The following is a 22,150-nucleotide window of genomic DNA, read 5'->3' on the forward strand; positions in this document are numbered from 1 at the left end:
CACAGTCCTGAGGTGGGATCTGAACCCGGGTCTCTGGCACTGTGAGGCAGCAGTGCTAGCCACTATGCCACCATGCAGCCCACAAATTATTGACCAGGATAGTCAGCACTGGAGAATCAATAATAATCACACATGCAAATTTCAACATAGAGACTTCAGTCACTGCTTTGTGGGATAACCTTACATAGCTGAGGAGGTGGTGGGGGTGGGGGGAGGGGGGAGGCGGGGGATGGTTGTTTACCCTACACCTTCATCTTTTTTAACAATTTGGCCCAGGAAGATCAAACTTGTGGTAAATTTCAGTTTCGGGCAACATTACAACAGTTGAATTGTGGAAATGCTGTCTGTTCTCTATAACAAGTGATATTCGCTACTCAGCAGGAGAGCATGTAAAGCTCTTGACCTCATCTTTAAGTCAATTGCTGTAATCAGTCAGACATAAGTGAGACAAAATAGTTTGTTTCATTGCCGGCCTAGAGAAGCTCGATACTGTGTATTTAATTGTACGCAAAGCAGATCTGTTTGGTCACTCCCAGAAAGGCATGTGGTCAGCTATGTTACCAGTCCCGAAACCAAATGGATCTTTTAAAATTTGTCAATTTAACACATTTGGACAAGACAGTGTAACATGAGATACATCCAGTGGTGTCTATAATGAGTGCCTGCTAAGCTTATAAACAGTACATTGTTCCCCAAGATAAATGCTGAAAGCATCTTCTGCCAGCAACAGTGAAGGATGACTCCAAAAAAATTGACAAATTCATAATACCTTATTGACATTATGTTAAAGCTCGCTTGGCTTTCCTAATGAAAGTGAGAGAACAAGAAAAAATTAAAGTATTAAAGATCCTTTATTGATTGCTTCTCACTATGTGGCAGGGAGCCCAGTAATCCCGAGTGTGTGCTTGCACACTAGGCAGTGCTGCAAGCAGAGGAGATTCCAATGATCCAAAAATGTGAATCTTTCTCCCATACACCAGCTCCTCAGCCATGCATTCACCTGTTCTATCCTCCTATTCCTATCCTCACTAGTTTGTAGCACTGTTAGTAATCCAGATATTACTACTCTTGAGGATCTCCTTTTTAAATTCCTGCCTAAATCTCTATATTCTCCCTTCAGAATCTCATCCTTTTCCCTTGCAATGTCATTGGTTCCAATGTGTACAAAGTGCTGTTCCTGGGCCCTCTCCCCCTTGAGAACATTCTGCACCCTCTCTGAGACATCCTGGATCCTGGGAAGAAACGCACCATTCTGATTTTTTGCTGCTGTCCACAGAAACATCTGTCTGTGCCTAGGACTAGAGAGTCCCCTAACAAAATTGATCTCTTGGAACCCGACGTACCCCTCATTGCATTAGAGCCAGTCTTGATACCAGAAACTTGGCTGTTCATGCTATATTCCCCTGAGAATCCATCACCTCCTACATGTTCCAAAACCGCATATTAGTTTGAAATGAGGATAGCCACAGAAGACTCCTGCACTACCTGCCTACTTATTTTACCTTTCCTGGAGTTAACCCATCTACGTGACTTTATCTGCAATTTTTCCCTCTTTCTATAACTGCCATCCATCACACCCCCTTGCTTTTGTAAAGTCCTCATTGCCTCTAACTGTCTCTCCAACTGATCCATTCGATCTGATAGGATTTGCAACCAATGGCATTTATTGCAGATATAATCCTCAGTAACACGTAAACTCTCCCTAAACTCCCACATCCAAGGAGAAGAGCATATCACTCTACTGAGGACCATTTTTGTTTCTTTCAATCTACAGACCCAGAAAATAGCACTGTCTTATTCCTCTACAAAACACTGCTCCAGGCTAACTTAATTCTTATGGCTTGTAATTTTAAGTTTAATCAAGAGACATATCTCAATAAAACATCTCAATATAATCAATAAAGATCCCACTCTACTCACTACCGCAGATTTACTGTATGGCCACACTTAAAAATATTCACTTATCTGTTTGTGTGCTGGGACCTCTCCCAAATAGGTTCCTCCAAGATCAGCTCACTGTTTCACTGTTGGTTTGTTTTCCCAGATGCGCTCTGATGTCCAGCATTACATGAATTCAAACAGCAAAGGCAATAACTGCACAGATTCGTAAAAAGTTTACAATGCTGTTGCCAGGTTTGGAGGATTAGGGAGATGCTGAATAGGCTGTGGCTATTATCCCTGGAGTGTTGGAGGCTGAGGGGAGACCTCATAGAGGTTTAGGAAATCATGAAGGGCATAATTAGAGTAAATAGTCAAGATCTTTTTCCCAGGTGTTGGCGAGTCCAAAACTAAAAGGCATAAGTTTAAGGTGAGAACGGAAAGATTTAAAAGGGACCTAAGGGGCAATTTTCACACAGATTATGATGCGTGTAATGAAATGAGCTGCCAGACGGAGTGGTGGAGGCTAGTATAATTACAACATTTAAAAGGCACCTGGATGGGCATATGAATAGGAAAGGCTAGGAAGGAGATGGGCCAATCATTGCCGAATGGGGCTAGATTAATTTAGGATGTCTGATCGGCACGGACGGGTTGGACCGAAGGGTCTGTTCCATGCTGTACAACTCTATGACCATGACTCTCTGATGTGATCAAGCAACCAATTCACTATGTTTTCAGAGCTCTTACAGACATGGAACAAGACATGTCATTATTGAGTAACAGGCACTTGCAGTGATTTGAACATGTGAGAAATTCTGATTATTTATGGCATGACATGACAGTTAGATCATTCTATTAGTCAGAGCAATCGCCGCACAGTCCTTGTGGAGATGAGGTCCTAACTTCATATTAGGTTGTGTGTCACAATGTTGGTCTTTTTAAAGGTTACTATGCCCTTGAGTATTTTTTCTAGAAGGGGGATAATTGGCCAGGTTCCAACTAGGCTGGGTTTGAAAAGTTTATTGGAACCCTTTTTGTTTACCCTAACAGATAACAGATAATGCCTCCGGCCTAAGGCTTTCATTTCTTCGAAAAAAATGTTATAATCAAAGGGGAGCGGCCAGCTAGCTGTGTAGCTAGTCTTCATTTAGAGTAAAATTTTTGAGTCAGTTTAGCTGCAGTGTGTGTGACGAAAGGCTGCTGGGGCAAGTCCAGCCGGGTACTCTGTCTTCTTACTTCAAGCCTGTAAGCCGTGGTTTGTTTCAGTTTTACTCTGTGTGCTAAGGGATATGGTTATTGGGACTGTTGTAAGTATGTTTTGAACAGCATCATTAACTCAGGATAGGCTGTTGAGTTTTGGATAGGATAACTTACCCGGTATTCTATTTCTGTTTTTTGTGTTTCATTCTGTAATTTTGTAAATAAATTATGTTTGTTTAAAACTTGGCAGTCATATCAGCTAATTTACTCCAAGAATATCCATTGTACACTTAACTAAAACAAATACCAAAGTTGCGATTTGGGCAACCTGCTTAAAAATGTTTTGAGGGGTTAGGCCTGGTCCATAACGTGTGAGACACATGCACTGTGCTGATTGGGATTTTGAACAAGCCTAGTAACTGAAAACTAGCTGTGCATGAAGTGTTGTGGCCCAGCAGAATTGCATTCAACCATAATCTCTAACCTCAAACTCTGACATAACACAAGAGTATTGTTACAGGATATCTAAGTATAATACAAATTAGGTATCTGGATTCCAGTTATTTGAAGATCTCTGGAGATAGCATGTTAAAGAATGAATGGGAGTATGTAAATGAATGTTCCCAACAACCCTGACCTGCAGCAGTATATCGAACAATGCAGTGAAGTCAGTATTATCAATGTTCTGGTGTACACTGACATGGTTTATGTTTACTCAACTTCTATCAGGATATCCTCAAGAAGATCAACCGGGGCATCTGGATATTTCCAAGTCTTGTGCCAGGGCATGACAGTTAGAATGGCCAAAAATTTCTCTTTCTCCTTAAAACATAGTCTCCGACTATACCACCTACACTATATTTAGACAGTGCAGTGCAGTAGCTCAACTGACCCTCCTTAGAGATTGTAATAACCACTTTCAAAACTGTTTTCCATACATGGAATTCCAGATGTAGATCTCTCAGACTATCACTGCCTAATTCCAACCCTTTGTAGCGTCATATGGTTAGAAACAGAATGAGGAATCCGTATGCCAGTAGGGCACTAGAGAATGTGATATGGACTGTGAGGCACCTCGTGCAAAATAGTAAATTTCAACCAGCCATCTCTACCTACTGTCCAAAACAACTTTACCTGATGCCAACTGTTAATGGACTGAAGACAGTGAACCCAACTTTTCTCTATTTCCCAGGCTCTAACACTAAATGTTACACTGAAAATTATGGCTGAAGAAGGGATGATACAGGATGGACCAAGTTCCCCATCAGACTAGCAACATAGTGTTCATGATCCATACCTATTGGAAACTGGATCCCAGTTGTGGATCTGGGATCAGCAGTACATGGGAATAGTATTGGCAAAGCTACAGCAGCAGAGATCATTCTTTCTCTGCACACCAAATAGTAGTGTTCAAAGGAACAGGAATGATTTTATTTTGTTAAAGGACGATCTATTAGCTGGAAAGTTTCTGTACTCAGACTCTCAGGAGGTTGCTGTGATGACTGAGCTGAATATGGCTGAGACAAGGCTGAAAGTTCTTGGCATCATAATGCACTGATCCTCCACAACCTGCGAGAGAACAAATACAGTACGTGTTTCAGGAAATTAGAGAAATCTCCCCTTTCTTTGTGAAACTCCACCTCCCCTATATGTAGCAAGTGAACCATTGACATTCCATTCTTCCTCAAGATGAGCTGAGAACAGTGTCTAACAGAGACCTTGCATTGGGGGACCGGGAGATGAGGAAAATGTAAATGGTCAAATGGAGTCATAGAGTCATACAACACAGAAACAGATCCTTCAGTCCAACTCATCTGAGCCAACGACACATCCCATTCTGACCTAGTCCCATTTGCCAGCATTTGCCCCATATCCATCTAAACCCTTCCTATATCGATCCAAATTTGTAATTGTATTCACTTCCACTATATGTTCTGGCAGCTTGTTCCATATGTGGACCCTCCTCTGCTTGAAAAAGTTACCCCTTTGGTCCTCTTTAAATCTTTCTCCTCTTACCTTAAACCTATGCCCTCTAATTTTGCACTCCTCTATCCTAGAAAATAGAATCTTGACTATTCACCTTATCCATACCCCTCATGATTTTATAAAGCTCTATCAGCCCACCCTTCAGAATGTTAGGACAAATGATAATGATTAAATTACAATGATTTTAAAAAAGTAATGAAAGTATTGGAGGTTGTGGTGGGGTGGTGTAGTATAGTGCACAAGTCTTGTTACGCTACTGAATGGTATTCGTCAGTGATGCTTGCTGAGGTAGGGACACACTTGGAACTTTAACCAAACTTGCAAACATAAATACTTTCTCCGACCTGCTTACATTTGTAGTGTAAACAGTTAATAAAAAGGTTCTTGTTCACCATTATGAAGATACTCATCTCTCTGCATCCTCCGTATTATCTCACAACAGAAGCAAGTTAAAAGGATAGGTAGTAATGAAGTTGTGATAGAACTTAAACAGAGGATGAAAAATTTAAACTGTTGTAGCAGCAAATGTAGGCCAGCAAATATAAGAATAGTGTGTGGGAAGGAAGTGGAAGACCAGCTAACTATCAAGCATAAGAAAGGCATTTTCAGATTTCTAAGGTTTCCTCAAGCAAAGCTTTAATATAACTTTTGTCTTATTGTTTTCTCACCATTCATAGAGTGATCATTACTCTTTAATGGTAAGGTTTATGCTTTGCTTTGCAAAAGCTATTAGTTCTTTGGTAATCTTTCTGAATGATCTCAAGAATAACCAAGTTCTTCAGGAAAAGTATAATGGCAGCTTCCAGCAAATCTGGCAATGACATGGAAAATGTTTTGCATCCAGTTATAATATAATTTGATTATCAAAGACTTTTTTAAAAAAACATTGAAGTGTTAATTGCAGAAGCTCACAATACACTGAGCCAAAACACCTGATCTGATTTTTCTTCAGATATTTTGGGCATATCTTCAAATAGCAGATCCTAAAGAATTCAGCAATTGCAGAACCCAGGCAGAGTAGCAAGGAAAATATTTGTGGAAACCATACCTTGCCTTATTATGGCAGGCCCCAGGGCCTGATGGGATCTATCCCAGGATACTGAAGGAGGCAAGGGAGAAGATCACTGGAACCTCAACAGATATCTTTGTATTCTTTTTAGCTACAGGCAAGGTCCCAGAAGATTGGAGAATAGCCAATATTCAGGTCAAAGGGGTGACTATGAGTATCCAGTTATGCCTGCTTCTTTGTGGGGAATGTGGAACATTCCTTGTTCCAGTACTACTCCGGCCCTCATCCACAATTATTTCCTCGGTATATCAATGACATCATTAGTATTGCTTTCCCCTCTCATACAGAGTTAGAAAGAACCCTCAACTGGGTCAGACCCATCTCCTATACTTCGGCTCTTATCCCCTGCCTTCCCTCCCACAAGAGTGATGGGGGCCCTCTTGACCTCACCCACCATCCCACTAGCATCCAGATCCAGAGAATCAACAGCTGTCATTTCTGCCACCTCCAGTGGGAGGCCACACAAGACACATATTCCCCTCCCCTGTTTTGTCAGCATTTCACAAGGACCATTCCCAACCTGGTCCACTCTTTGGACACTCTCAACACATCCCTATACCCCTTCGACACTTTCCTCTGCAGTCACAGAAGGTGTAACACCTGCCCATTTACTTTTCCACTCCTCACTATCCAAGGCCCCAGACACATCTTCCAGCTGAAGCAATGCTGTACTTGCACTTCACTCAATCTAATCTACTGTATTCACTGCTCACAATGGTGGTCAGCTCTACATTGGGGAAATGAAGTGCAGACTGGGTGACCACTTTGCAGAACAACTACATTCTGTCTGCAAAAAAGACGCTGAGCTTCCAGTTGCTTGCCACTTCAACACACCAATATAATCTTCGGCCACTACCTCTGTCTCAGGCTTGCTAGAATGTTCCAGTGAAGCTCAGTCGAAGCTGGAGGAATAGCACCTAATTTTCCATTTGGGAACCCTGCAACCTTCTGGGTATAATATTAAGTTCAACAATTTAATGGTTTGAACATCTTTCCCTCCTTTTCTGCACGCTCACACACAGGCCTTGCCATTATATGGGCTGTACCATGCACTACCCACTGTCAGCCATGAACTGTCCCCATTAGCAGTTTTCCATTCCCCCAGGCTGACTTTTTCCCACTCCTTTGTCAGTCCAATTGTTTATCTCCCTCTTTGGGCCTATCTCCACCTATCACTTATTCTCACCACACTGCATCTTCTGTATAACAATCCTTTTCCTCGCTACCAGCAGTTTTGAAGGGTCACTGGACCCAAAACATTAACTTTGATTTCTCTCCACAGATACTGCCAGATCTGCTAAGATTTTCAAGCAATTTCTGTTTTTGTTTCAGATTTACAGCATCTTTAGTTCTTCCAGTTTTTTGAATCGTCAATGTTGTTCTTTTGTTTAAGAAAGGGAACAGGAATAATCCAGGAAATTATAGACTGGTGAGTCTTATGTCAGTGATCGGGAAATCATTGGAGAAAATTCTTAGGGACACTATTTACTTGGACTGAAGAATAGTTGACTTATTAGAGATTGTCAGCATGGTTTTATGCAGGAGAAGTCTTCCCTCACAAACCTGAGGTTTCTGTGGATGTGACAAAGATGATTGATGAGTGTAAAGCAATGGATGCTGTTTACATGGACTTGACGAATGCATTTGACAAAATGCAGGCTGATCCAGAAGATCAAATCACATGGAATTCATTGTGAATTGGCAAGTTGGATATAAAGTAGACTTGGCCATAGAACACGGAGGGTGGTTGTGGAGTTTAATCTGGACCAGCGTGAGATGATGCATTTTAGGAGATCAAATGCAAGAAAAACAAGTACAGTTAATGGCAGGACCCTTGGGAGGATTGATATGCAGAGGGGTCCAGGACTAGCACTCCCTAAAAGTGGCAACACAAGTAAATAAAGTGGTAAAGAAGGCATATGGCATCAATTGGGGTTTGAGTTTAAAAACTGGCAACTCATCTTGCAATCGTGTAAGACTTTGGTCAGGCCACATCTGGGGTACTGTGTACATTTCTGTTCCCCACAGTATAGGAAGGATATGGAGACTTTGGAAAGGCTGCAAAAGACGTTTACCTGGATTAGAATGTATTAACTCTATGAAAAGGTTCAAAAAACTTGGTTTGTTTTCGCTGGTGTCAGAGACTGAGGAGCAACCTGACAGAAATATATAAAATTATGAGGGACTTGACAGGGTGGATACTTGGAACCTCTTTCCCTTTTTCTCTATCAAATACTAAAGGGCATAGGTTTAAGTTGAAAGAGGGCAGGTTTAACGGTGATGTGTGAGGAAAGTATTTTTACACAGAGGATATTAGGTGGCTGAAATGCGCTGTCAGTGGAATGGTTGAGGCAGTTACTGTAGAAACATTTAAGAGGCATTTGGACCGATGTGAACAGACAGGCAGATGGAATTAGATTAAAATAGCATCATAGCACAGATATGGTGGGCCAAAGGGATTGTTCCTGTGCTGTATTGTTTTGTGTTACTAGATTGGGTTGAGATACCTGGTCGGCATGGACGGGTTGGACCGAAGGGCCTGTTTCCGTGCTGTACATCTCTATGACTCTATAACTTCAGCTCAGAGTTAATGAGTAGGAGGCTGAACCATAAATATGGTTACACATCAGGAAGGAGACAATTTTATATACCAGAATGCAATCACACTCTGAAGGACAGGGTTTTCTGATTAGATTAGTCCATTCAATAGGTGACATTAGAGTTTGATTAATGATAACTAAAAGAGCTGTGGATGCTGTAAATCAGAGCCAAATATAGAAATTGCTGGAAAAGCTCAGCAGATCTGCCAGCATCTGTGGAGAGAAATCTTAGTTAATATTTTGGGTCGAGTGATCCTTCCTCAGCTGCTAGCTGAGATTTTCCAGCAACTTCTATTTTTGTCTCTGATTTACAGCATCTACAATTCTTTCAGTTTTTACTAATCAAACTTCCTAGAGTCATTTCTAGATCTAGAGTATACACTACCAACAGCAAGACACCAAGCAATGAGCTCTGGAGTATGCCACAATGCATAGGTTTGTAGTCATAAATACAAGCTTTGACTATCACTCATAAATTGGGCTTTTATTCGGAATTTGAAGAATGAAAGTTGACCTTATTGAAACATACAAGACTCTTGGGGGGGAGATTGAAAGGGCAGGTGCTGAGAGGTTGTTTTCCCCTTGTGGGAAAATCTAAGATCAGTGGGCATAATCTCAGAGTAAGGGTTGTTCATTTAAGACAAAGATGAGGAGGAAATTCTTCTGTCAGAGGAGTAGGAATCTGTGAAATTCTTAGCCAAAGAGAACTGTAGAGACAGGGTCATTAAGTACATCCAAGGCTGAGCGAGACAGATTTTTAATCAGTTATGCAATTATAGGGAAAAAAGGAAGGAAAGATAGCTGGGAATTATCATGATTACATTAAATAATGAAGCAGGCTTGATGGGCTCAATGACTTACTTCTACTCCTATATACTACGTCTTATGGCAGTTTGGAATTGGTACTCTCTGTACTATTGGGAAGAAGTTTTTTTCTGTTAAGTGATTAAGATATATTAAATTCCCAAGGTTAAAAATAGTGCAGGAACTAATGGTTGGACTAATAATATATAGAAATGGGAAACAAATAATTTAAGTAGTCAGAAATGTGTATTAAGGATGGCAGAACAGGTGATGTGTCACAATTGCATTATGTGGCTGTTTCTAGATGCCAGCGTAAACCAGGATACATATGTCTGTCGTAAATGTTTGCAGTTAAAGCAACTTCAGCTCAGGGATAATGAGCAGGAGACTGAACAATAGATAGTTGACACATCAGGAAGGACACTATTTACCTGAGTATTTTATATGCCAGAATGCAGTCACACTCTGTAGGACAGTGTCTTTTGATTTGTTTAGTCCATTCAACAGCTGATATTGGATCCTTAGAGCAAACACCGTGAACACCACAGAAAAGCTGTATGAAAAAGTGAACAATTGACTTTGTCAGGACAGAGATGGACTTACTTCAAAATTGTCAGGGAGTTATGGTGCCTGTTTCTAGAAAATTCAGATTGGCAGCTTCTGATGCAAGTAGCAAAAGTCATTTCAAGTCTTAGCTACCATTAAGAAAATCTTAGTGAGATAGCTAGCTTATTGCTAATTGATGTGGTGTTTAATTATGGGTAAAACTGAGTTATAGATACCATTGTTGCAATGCCAAAATATTCTTTGGTTGGATTTTTACAATACATTTTTATCCCATTAAAGTTAGCTTGGATTCAATCGAAGGTCTCAAGAATTAAAGGTCTTGTTTTAAAGCAGCACTCCAAACAGATGTCCAATAAATCAAATCCTATTTAGTAGATCCTTTGTAAAGGTAACCACGTGAAGGTTAATCCAAAATATGAATAAAGACTAAATTCCCTGAAAAAAGGACTAAATTGTCAAATTGTTTGTGTGTGTGAAAACTTTTTTGTGCCTGGTTTAACATGGTGTGGATGATGGGAGTAGCAGAAATTTGATTATGATCCACATCTCAACATAAAACACATCAAAACTGGATGGAAAATTTGTTGAATTCTCCAGACACTAGCATTTGCCAGCATTACCTTTCCCGTGAAAGAATAAAGAAAAGAAAACATGGCTCAACTCTGTGTGTAATTAATGACACCACATACTACATTTCGATTATTTCTTGGTAGTGGTTAATAAGGATATTATTCATGCAGCCATTTTCTAATCAAAAATTATTGAGCCAATTGAGGTGAACCAATTTCACCCCATCAAGCTTGGGCCTGAGATTTTTATTACAATCAGTGGTAACTTAACCAAATGCTTCACATAAGATACCAGAACCAAAGTTGTATCCTTAACCTGTAAAGGTTCCCTGGTATAGGTTCTCAGTCTAGCTGAGGTCTTGCACAAACTTAAGGATTGGAGTTCAGAGCGAATTTTATTAAAGACTTGCTCTGCAATCACTGAAATGGTCACGCTGGTTAGAATCATCTAACCAGATGTTTATTTTGATTAGTTTTGATTTGGATATTGCTAAGAAATGTATCTGTTCCAAACTAGATGTAGATGGGCTTTCCAGAGTGTGCATTCTCTTGGATACCAGCCTACAAGTTCTCCTACTGAATTTAGGTCTAGTGGGGCTCTTTTGCTTTCTTGAGTCCGCATACCGGCAGCAATTATAATGGCTTGCTGGCCCAGATACTGAAGGAAATTTTAACCGTTTGGCCAAGGCTTGGCTTTGTTTTGGACTTCGCAGTGGGCTGACCTAGAATCCCTCTGTTCAGGATATGTCATGAGTGTGGCGATACAATTGCCTTCACTCAAGTAGTGCCCCCAAGCTCAGTTGGCCTGGCAAGGGTGTCCAATTCCATTGAATACCCTGCAGCTCATATGCTCCCATTGCAGTATTTTTCAATGATAAAGCCAGTTGTAGTGCATGTTTGAAGTCCAGTTTGATTTCAGCTATGAGCCACTTTTGCATGGTTACATCAATAATACCACATACCAAATGGTCAATCAGCATCTCATTAAGGATTAAACCAAAGCCACATACCTCTGCCACTTGTCTTAGCCCAGTCAAAAATCCTGATATGGATTTCCCTCATTCTCAAAAGGCTGAGTAAAACCGATAGCATCTCAGAATTAGAGGAGGCTTGGGGTGATAATATTCTTTAACTAAATCCATCACCTCTTGAAAGGTTTTAGTGTCTGGTGCCTCAGGAAAAGTAAGGCACCTAATAACCAAAAAACTGTGGATGCATAAGGTATCAAAAGAATTACCTGTTGATTTTCATCTGCCCCAATGTCATTTGCCTGGGCAAAAAAAACACATTCTTTCCACATACTGGGCCCAGTCTTTGATGGCAGGATCAACAGAGTTAACCTTCCCAAATAACAGCGTGATGCCAGAAATGCTTACCCCCAACTCAAAGATAACCATTGCAAACAAATTTATTCAGGAATGTGCTTTTCCCTCATCACCACTGAAATAACTGCACAGAAACCACTATCCCGTCACCAAGTCACCCTTTACTTATGTGTGGAGAATCCTTGACACTGATCCAGCTCCATGTGGGCCAGCTCTCAGAGTGAACAGGATGTCTGACACTTCTGTTCTTGTCTTTCAGCTAGGGCTCCCTGATTGGACCAGATTAACATCCCCAATCAGGGAACTCATATTCTTTGAGGATCACATAACTGACCTCATTACAATCACTACAATAAGAGTGTTTGCCCTGATGTGCATGTGTATGCTTAAAACTTTGACAGTGTATAGGCCATGACAACAAACAGCCTCTCATACTGATTTGAAAAAATGTTATGTAAGCTTGGACAGGAGCCCAAGCCATATGAATGCTGAGTCTTAAACATGAAGGGCTCCACATTAGCATTGTTTTAAGGTGTAGCCATCTAAACACCAGTTCACGTGCTTTAACTAATGTTCTGAAATGATTTTTGTGTGTAGAAATCAGCCTTTGAGTATTTTTAATTTGTCTTTGTTTTCCCACACTGTACTCTTCCAATGGTTGCATCCCAGCTAATGGAAGTCTATTGAATTTCATTGGGGAAAATTGCAGATTGTCTTGCAGAATGATCTCAAGCAGTTCTGAGCATTAAAAGCCCAGGTACATATAGGGCCACCTCAACATAAATGCCTCCAGTCTTTGCTAGTTCACTGAGAGACACCAGCAAAGACATTCACAAGAGTGGGAGGATGAAGGCTTTGATCTTGAGAGAATATAGAAGTTTCATGCTTCACTGGATCACTGCTGCTCCCACTGGGTTGGCAACTCCATAAATATATTAATCTGGAAGACCACTGTTGGACTGCCAGATGAGACCTCATCCCCTTTTGAGCACTGTGATTCACAACCATAATAGAAACAGCTCATACCTGCAGGGCAACAAACATGGGTCACATGAACCCTGTTAAAGCTTTCACTGCAACACTGAGACATTGGTCACAGAGGCGTGGAGATAGTAGCTACTGGATTCCACTCTATGAATAGGTCTACAAACATTACAGTATAATGTTCAATACAACAGGAAAGAATGGATTCCAGGTTGTGTAAATCATCTATGCCAAATTGGAGCAACACTGCTATGTACTGGATGACTGTGAATGCAGATTGGATGACAGGCCTGCCAATGCACTGAATATCTGTGTGCATGTTGTGTTTTTCCCTGTAGGCCTGTCAGTGGAGTCCTCATCCAATGACCTACAGCAAAATCCATCCATGACCTTACCTTCTGGGAACCTGGCAAATGAACTCTCCTATCATCTTGACCTTTACATTCATGTAAATCCATAGCTTTACCACCTACAGGTACAAATTTATATTGCCTTTTAAAGTATATGCTGTGACACTATCTGATCTGGTTGTTGTGAGCATAGGATTACTGATGGTGCTTCATCATCAGACATCGCTGTAGCTGAACAAGTGATCGTTCTTGCTCCTCTGAAAACAGAAAACCACAAGGAGATGTTTGAAGTGAGGGGAGCAGGTGTATGGAAAGCAGGAGGTCCAAGGTCAGATTCTGCTGTTAATAATTTTCAGGAAAATGATGGAAGGTCTACTCTTAGTCATTAGACGACAATAGAAGGTGTTGTTGACAGTCCTATCAAGCAACATTTTTCAAAAATAACTTGCATATTAACATCACGTTTTGTCTCTGCCAACCACAATCCACAGAAGAGCTGAATTCTATAAATAGGACAAGAGTGAATACCCTTGACATCAACGCAGCATTTGGCTGAGTGTGGCATAAAAACAAAATTTGAAGTCAATGGGATTTGTTGTAATTGGTGCAGCCAACCATCACAGCCCCAGGCAATTGCTACAAATGTTGTCCCATACCAAACCATCTTCATCAATTCAAGACTTACCCTCCATTTTGGTGTCATTAATGGGAATGCCCCTTGATGATCATACAGTGCACAGTTTCATTTGTCATTCCTCAAGACCCAAGCAATAAACATCCTTCCTGAGGTTTGGTACCCAAAACTGATTGAGTCTAATCAAGGCTGTATACAACTGAAGCAGAATTTCCATGCCATGGCATTCTGTTTCCCCTGTAGATAAAGAACAACATTCCATTAGCCTTTCTAATTGCTTTTTGTACATGTCTATTGGCTTTTATGATTCATATAATTCTTACCTCCCGCTGCAAAGTCTCCCATACTAGCTCTTTCAATTTAGTACGATCTAATAACTTTAAAATACCACTCCACATTCCTTCACCCAGACTTGGTTGACTAAGTTGAAAATTTGGAGTCTTATATACTTCCTTGGGGAACAAGTACTGCATCCTATTAGTGTGTGCAATATTTATCCTTCCTTTGGGCAACAGTATTAAAGTGGGGAACTAATTCGAGTGTATGGTTTTTAGAGCAGACAAAGAACTCAAGGGCATGGAGCCCAAAATTTTAAGGAGTTACACCTCAACTGAATATGATTTCTTGGATTGCTACCAGAAACCCCTCCAAGAAGACAAACAGAAACCAGACTTCACAGTAGAAACTCTCAGGTACTTGTGGGAATAGTCCCAAGCTGTTAATTGAAGGTGATTGGGGTACTCTGGAGGCATCTGAAGGGACGATTTGACAACAATCAGTGCAAGACTGTCCAGTCTCGACTTTTGACGTGGGGTAAAGTCCAGGGCACGGAAGGCCCAACAGTTTCTGCTGAGGCCTGGATTGCACATTTGAACATCAGAACTCTGAGCAGGAGTAAGCAATTCAGCCCCTTGAGCCTGTTCCACCATTTAACATGATCATGGCTGATCTCATCATTGCCCCAAATCCACTTTCTTGCCTGTTCCCCATGACCCTTTTAACCCACTACTAATAATAAGTCTGCATATCTCCTCCTTAAGTTTATTCAGTACCCTGGTATTCACCATACTCTGGGGTACACCACCCTCTGAGAGAAGTAATTTCTCCTGATCTATTTTAAATCTGCCACACCTTATCTTAAAATTATGAACTCTCATTTTAGATTGCGCCATAAGAGGAAACATCCATTCCAAGTCTAATTTGTTAATCCCTTTTAGCTTATATACCTCATTTATATCTCCTCTCTCCTTCTAAGCTCCAGTGACTATAGGCCTGAACTGCTCGATCTCTCCTCATAAAACAGCTCTGGAATTAATCGATTAATCAATTAAATCTTCTCTGAACAGCCTTCTCTTCAAGTAAGGCAAATAAAACTGTATGTAGTACTCCATATGTGAGTGCCTTGTACAATTACCACAGTTGTTTCCAGCTTTTATATTCCATTTCTTTAGCAATAATTGTAAAACTTCAATTTTCCCTCTCTTTTTAATTGCTATAGCAACATACTAATTTTCCACGACTCATGCACAAGAACATCTCAATCCTTCTGCACTGAAGCATTTTGATGTTTCTCTCCATGTAGACAATAAGTTGCCTTTCCATACCTCTGACTAATATGGATAACCGCACACTGATTTGGATTAAACTCCTCTGGAAAATTTTGCCTCATTCACCTCATCTATCCTTACCTACATGCAAATTTCTTAGTGGTTCAATGCAACTTACTTTTCTACCTACCTTAGAATCATTTCATACATTCTGTCCCTGCATCCAAGTCATTAATATAGATTGTAAATAGTTAGGGCCTGAGTCATAAAGTCATACAGCATGGAAACAGACCTTTCAGTTCAATCAGTCCATGCTGACCATAATCCCAAACTAAACTAGTCCCACCTACCTAGGCTTGGCCTATATAGCTCCAAAAACTTCTTATTCACGTGCGTATCTAAATATCTTTTAAACCTTGTAACTGTACCTACATCAACCACTTCCTCTACAAGTTCATTCCACACACGAACCACACTGTGTGTAAATAAAATGTCCATCATGTCTTTTCTTAAATCTTTCTCCTCTCCCCTTAAAAATATGTCTCGTAGTCTTGAAATCTCCCACCCTGGGGAAAATATACCTGCCATTCACCTTATGATTTTATGAACCTCTATGAGGTCTCTCTCAACTCTGATGCTCCACTGAAAGTCCCAGCCAATTCATTATCTGCTTATAACTCAAATCCTCCACTCCCGGCAACATCCTGGTAAATTTCTTATGAACCTTATGCAGCTTAATAATATCGTTCCTATAACTGGGTGACCAGAACTGGAGAGAGTACGCCAGGTGAGGCCTCACCAACATCTTGCACAACCTCAGCATAACATCTCAACTCCTCTACTCAAAGGTCTGAGCAATGAAGGCAAGCGTGCTAAACAACTTCTTAACCATCTTATTTATATGTGACCCAAACATCAAAAAGTTATGTGCCTGAACCCCTATTTTTCTCTGTTCTACAACACTACCCGAGGCCCTAATTTTAGTGAGTTTTGAGAAGATTTGTAGCTCAGGTTGGGTTCTGGATGTAAGTTTGCTCGCCGAGCTGAAAGATTCATTTTCAGATGTTTCATCATCAGACTGGGGAACAGTGAGCCCCCAGTTAAGTACTGATATTAGTGACCCACTTTCTATTTATGCGTTTAGGTCTTCTTGGTTTGATTATGTCATTTCCTGTGGTGATGTCATTTCCTGTTCTTTTTCTCAGAGAATGGTAAATAGGGCCCAAGCAAATGTGTTTGTTGATAGGGTTTGATTGGAATGCCATGCTTCGAGGAGTTCTTGTCTATGTCTCTGTTTGTCTTGTCCTAGTATGTTGTCCTGGTTGAAATGGTGTCCTTTCTCGTCTGTATGTAAGGATACTAATGAGAGTGGGTCATATCTTTTTTGGATAGTTAATGTTCATGTATCCTGGTGGCTAGTTTTCTGCTTGTTTCTCCAATGTAGTGTTTAGGCAACACTATTTTGGACAAACAAGCATAAAACTAGCCAACAGGATACATGAACATCAACTAGCCACAAAAAGACATGACCCACTCTCACTAGTATCCTTACATACAGATAAGGAAGGACACCACTTTGACTGGGACAACACTCCATCCTAGGACAAGCCAAACAGAGACACGCATGAGAATTCCTCAAAACATGGCATTCCAACCAGAACTCTATCAACAAACACACTGACTTGGCCCTATTTACAACCCTCTAAGAAAAAGACTAGGAAATGACATCACCACAGGAAATGACATTACCAACCCAAGGAAACTTAAACACATAAATAGATAGTGGGTCGCTAACACCTGTGCTTCACTGGAGGCTCACTGATGATATTACCTAGTATGTTGCTGAAACGTCTGAAAATGAACCTTCCAGCTCAGTGAGGAAACTTACATCCAGGCCCCTCGTGTTAATTATATAAGTTTTGCCCCCGTTTGAACACTAAACAGTAACTTACTGTTCAACAAACCATGCTGACTCTGATGGATTGTGTTTTGACTTTCCAAATGGCTCACACTACTTCCTTACTTCAAACAATTTTCCAGCAACAAATGTTGAACTAATTAGACCATATTTTCTACTTTCTATCTCATTCTCCTTTTTTGAGTAAAGGTACTACCTTAGAATTTTTCCAATCTACTTGAACCCATCCAAAATCCAGAAAAATTTGAAATATAACCATTGGGTCCACTATCTCTGCTACCAGTTCCTTTAAGATCCCAAGACAAAAGTCATCAGGCTTTGGGGACTTGTCTGCTTTTAATCCCAATCATTCACTCAGTACATTTTTCCCTAGTGATGGTGATTGTTTCAAGTTACTTCTTTTCGATTATCTCTGTATTATCTGTTACTATTGGGATGGATTTAGTGTTCCTCACAATGAAAATGGAGGCAAAACATTTCCCTGCTCCCCATTAACAACTCCCCAATCTTGTCCTGTAAAGGAGCAACGTTGACTTCAGTTATTCTCTTCCATTTTAAAAACTTATAAAATATTTTGCTGTCAATTTTCATATTTTGCACTAGTCTTCTTTCATAATTAACCTTTGCTCTTTTCATTACTTTTTTCTAAACATTTCACTGGTCGTTAAGTCTCCAAATTCTCCAGCTTGCCACTAACCTTTCTCTGGTACTAACCTAAACATGCCTTAGATTTTGGCCCTAATGTTATCTTTATTTTCCTTGCTGTATATCCCTCAGGACTACCCTTGCCGATTTGATTAATCCACACTAAATACATGTTAAGGACACCCATAATTGTCATACCTTCCTTATAACTCCCTAAAATTTCCTTGCTTACATTATCTTATTGTGTAATTACTGTTAGGGGATCTGCAGATTACTACCACCAGAGATTTTTTTTCCTTTGCTATTTCTTATTTTTACCTAGGCTCAATAATGTCTTGATCTCCAGTGCCAAAATCATTTCTTACTACAGCACTGATTTCTACCTTTGCCAACACTACCTCCTTTTCCTTTCTGTCTATCCTTTTAACTCAGTATGGTGGAATATTCAACTCCTCAGTCTCTGGTCTCCCTATAACTATAACGCAATAATAATTATCAATTCTTACCCATTTATCTCTATTTGTACTCTTAACCCATTAATTTTATGCTGAATGTTATGAACATTCAGATTTTGACCTATTATCAATTTTCCCTGCTCTTATACAATTCAGTGATGCAATATGAGATTCACTTCCTCACCTGTTAGGAAATCTGAAACAAAAATTATCTAGATTTAACTGCTGGGTCAAAAATATTACTTAATTTACTTGGAAAAATTAATTGATACAAGACAGTGATTAGGAACAGATTAATGTAAATTTTGTGCTGAATTTTCATCAGTAATTAGTATCATACATTATGGCAACAAGAGTTGAAAAATGTGGTGCTGGAAAAACACAGCAGGCCAGGCAGCATCCGAGGAGCAGGAGAATCGACGTTTCGGGCATAAGCCCTTCTTCAGGAATTTATCCATTGTGGCAACAAGATCATTTGAAGGTTATGAAGATCAGAAGTTCAGATCACAAAATGGAAAGTTATTTTCTTACACATCTTATCATATTTTTCAATGATGGCATGGTATTGTCTGTGAAGTTACTGGTGTTCTTCAATTTTTCAGATGTATCTCGAATTTTAAAAGAGCAAACAGTTTGTCTTTCACAGAGAAAGAGATTGTGAGTATAACAACGAGTGATGGATAAGCTCTGGATGATTTTCTCCCTTTCTGCTTCCCTGGTACTTGAGGTTTTTAGTCACTTTGTGGTTCAACCAGAGACTAGTGTCAGGCAGAATTTCCTTAACTCAAAAGATTCTTAGTAACACTCGTAGTCACAAATTTTGCCGCTCACTGCTTTAAAAATTTTGCCCTTCACACATCGACCTGTGCAAATACAACAATACATGACATCTTCAAGTCATAAAACTCTCTTCTTATTCAATTACAATGGTCCAACTTCTGTTTCATGTTATTGTTCCAAAAAAAGTGGTTTCTTGCAACTGATAGAGTATACTTAAGTTAGAAAACTGATATTTCCTTTAAACACGTCCAAGGAAAAGAATGGGAAACCATTTATTACACTCTCCCGGTCATAACATTCATTCAACTTGAAAACTGAAGGATCCTACGAATAACTGAAGAAGAAAGTACAAGACACAGGGTATCAAGAAATGAAAAGCTGAATTTCTTAAGGAGATCACTACAAGCTAGGGTTTATTCTTTCATGGGATGTGAGCATTGCTGACAAGACTGACATTTCCAAAAAATAATTATTTGGCCATTTGAGAGGGCAATAAAGAGTCAACCACATTATTGCCAGTCACTTAGCAAGCAGACCATGTAAGAATGGCAGATTTCCTTCCTTAAAGGACATTACTGAATCAGATAGGTTTTTACAAGTGACAATGGTTACATGATTGCTCTTAGACTAATTTTTAATTCTATTTTTAAATTGTTTTCAAATTTGGTCCAGTGACACATTAGCCAGGGGTCCTAAATTACTGGCTTGGTGATGCATTAGCCAGGGGCCCTAAGATTACTGGTCCAGTGATACATTAGCTAGGGGTCCTAGATTACTTTCCCTCCACAGATTCTGCCAGCCCGTGGAGTTTTTTTCCTGCAATTTCTGTTTCTGATTTCCAGCATCCATAAGTATTTGTTTTTGCCCTAGATTACTGGTTCAGTGACATTACCTCAACATATTCAGCTCCCTTTAAGAGTAACAGACATCAAGGCAAGGACTTACTGTCAGCATGGCCAAAATTGTTTCTGCTGACATCCCAAACAATGGGAAAAATCTGACAGCATGATTACTTTACTCCCATCTACTGTCTACTTCTTTCTCATTGGTTGCACGCAAATGCAAAACTAGACCTTGATTCTTGATCCACTTCCCTCTTACGTATCCCTTAAGCAGGTTCCAAAAATTAGCTGGATAAGTCTGGCAGTAAACTCCAAGCTTCCACTTTGAAGGAGGTCACTATTGGAGGTCAGCACTCTTTGCGGATGCCTACAGAAACTTTAGCTGAATTCTTTTCATACTCTTTTGTCTCCTCAGCCTCAAGCTTGTTTGTGTACCTTGATTGTGGTTTGTATTTCAGCATCATTAGGATTTTCTTCATTTCCACAGGCAGGTTCTTTTAATGTGATAGGAATCTAAAAACCAGAGTGTGGCCTTTATGTCAAATGACATCTGTCTCAGGTAAATAATTCAGGGTCACAACAATATGAGAGGTAAAATTTTCACAATGGGGATAAATAGGCAAATCTAATTTAAACTCTTGTTTAGTATCTTCCATCTTAACACCAGGATAAATGACATGAAGTCACTGAAAATATAACTAATTTTAAAGAAAAATGCCCGGAAGAGACCATGTAAATTTATTTTCATGAACAGTATGATATTCTACCTCAAAACATTGGATGTCTAATTGTTTGGTTTTGTTTCAAAAATGTTCCAATTATTTTCTGATAAATTTCTGCCAAGGACACTTAATATTTTAATCCAGTTGTTCTGTCTGTGCTAGAAAATCGGTAACAAAATTTTCACTTTTGAAATTGAAAACAAATATGTATACATTATTTGAAACATTTACAACACTGAAAATTAAACAAAACTAAATACTTCAACTCTGGTTGTTTAGTGTAAATGTTCAATTGTTGATGTAAGAAAATATCAAAAACGTGAAAGGGATTAAGCAGAGAATGTGAATGACATTGATAATATCTGCATTCTTATGTGGAGCATGCAACCAACTCTTAACCTCACACACAAAAGGTGACTCTTGAAATTCTTGTAGGTCCACATTGTGTACACGAGTATCCCAGTTTGAATAAAGCAAAATTGTCAACAATAACAGAAACCTGAATGACCATTATTTCCTAGGAGAAAGTGAGGACAGCAGATGCTGGAGATCAGAGCTGAAAAATGTGTTGCTGGAAAAGCGCAGCAGGTCAGGCAGCATCCAAGGAGCAGGAGAGTCGACGTTTCAGGCATGAAGAAGGGCTTATGCCCGAAACATCGATTCTCCTGCTCCTTGGATGCTCCCTGACCTGCTACACTTTCCCAGCAACACATTTTTCAGCTCTGACCATTATTTCCCCCAATCTTAATGTTTTGATCTCTTGCATTAGTTTATTCCTTGACATGCTTATAATCTTACGTGTCGATATTCAGTACTGATTCAGGATTTTGTACTGTAGCCAACTCATGCTACGATGGGGTTTAACAATAAATACACATTCATGCAACTTTGACTAACATCTTTGATCCCTAGGTTTGAAAGCATTTATTTAGACTATTTTAAAATTGTGCAGAATTCACTGACTCTTCAACAGACCTAACTGCGGGCCCCTTTGGCAAATCTTGTCCTTCTTTTAATAGTTTTTTTATTGTACTCAAAACTTAATATGTACCCTGATTATTAACGAATCAGAATTCCTTTTAATCTTTGTCCTCATGATGTTGAAACCCCTATTTGATATATGCTTTGATGTGCAAATGTTTTACATTTCTAAATTGGCCTTTTGAAAATCTAAGATTGGAGATCTTCCCAGAGTTAATCATTAATTATTTCTTTGCAAGCGAACAACAATTAATCTTTTCACGTGTGTTTATGATTTACTTTGCCCTCTAA

The 22,150-nt window shown here is 39.7% G+C and overlaps 1 long non-coding RNA gene across 1 annotated transcript in view; it reads left to right on the forward strand.

Moving 5' to 3' along the window:
* The window catches only part of LOC140491379 (uncharacterized), a 265,303-nt gene that overhangs the window by 104,082 nt on the left and 139,071 nt on the right, over positions 1-22,150 (forward strand). The window contains exon 2 of the long non-coding RNA XR_011963299.1: positions 13,324-13,460. This is a non-coding gene — a long non-coding RNA (uncharacterized lncRNA). The remainder of the gene's footprint in view (positions 1-13,323; positions 13,461-22,150) is intronic.

This window comes from Chiloscyllium punctatum, chromosome 19, assembly GCF_047496795.1.
Source record: "Chiloscyllium punctatum isolate Juve2018m chromosome 19, sChiPun1.3, whole genome shotgun sequence".
Classification (NCBI taxonomy): domain Eukaryota; kingdom Metazoa; phylum Chordata; class Chondrichthyes; order Orectolobiformes; family Hemiscylliidae; genus Chiloscyllium; species Chiloscyllium punctatum.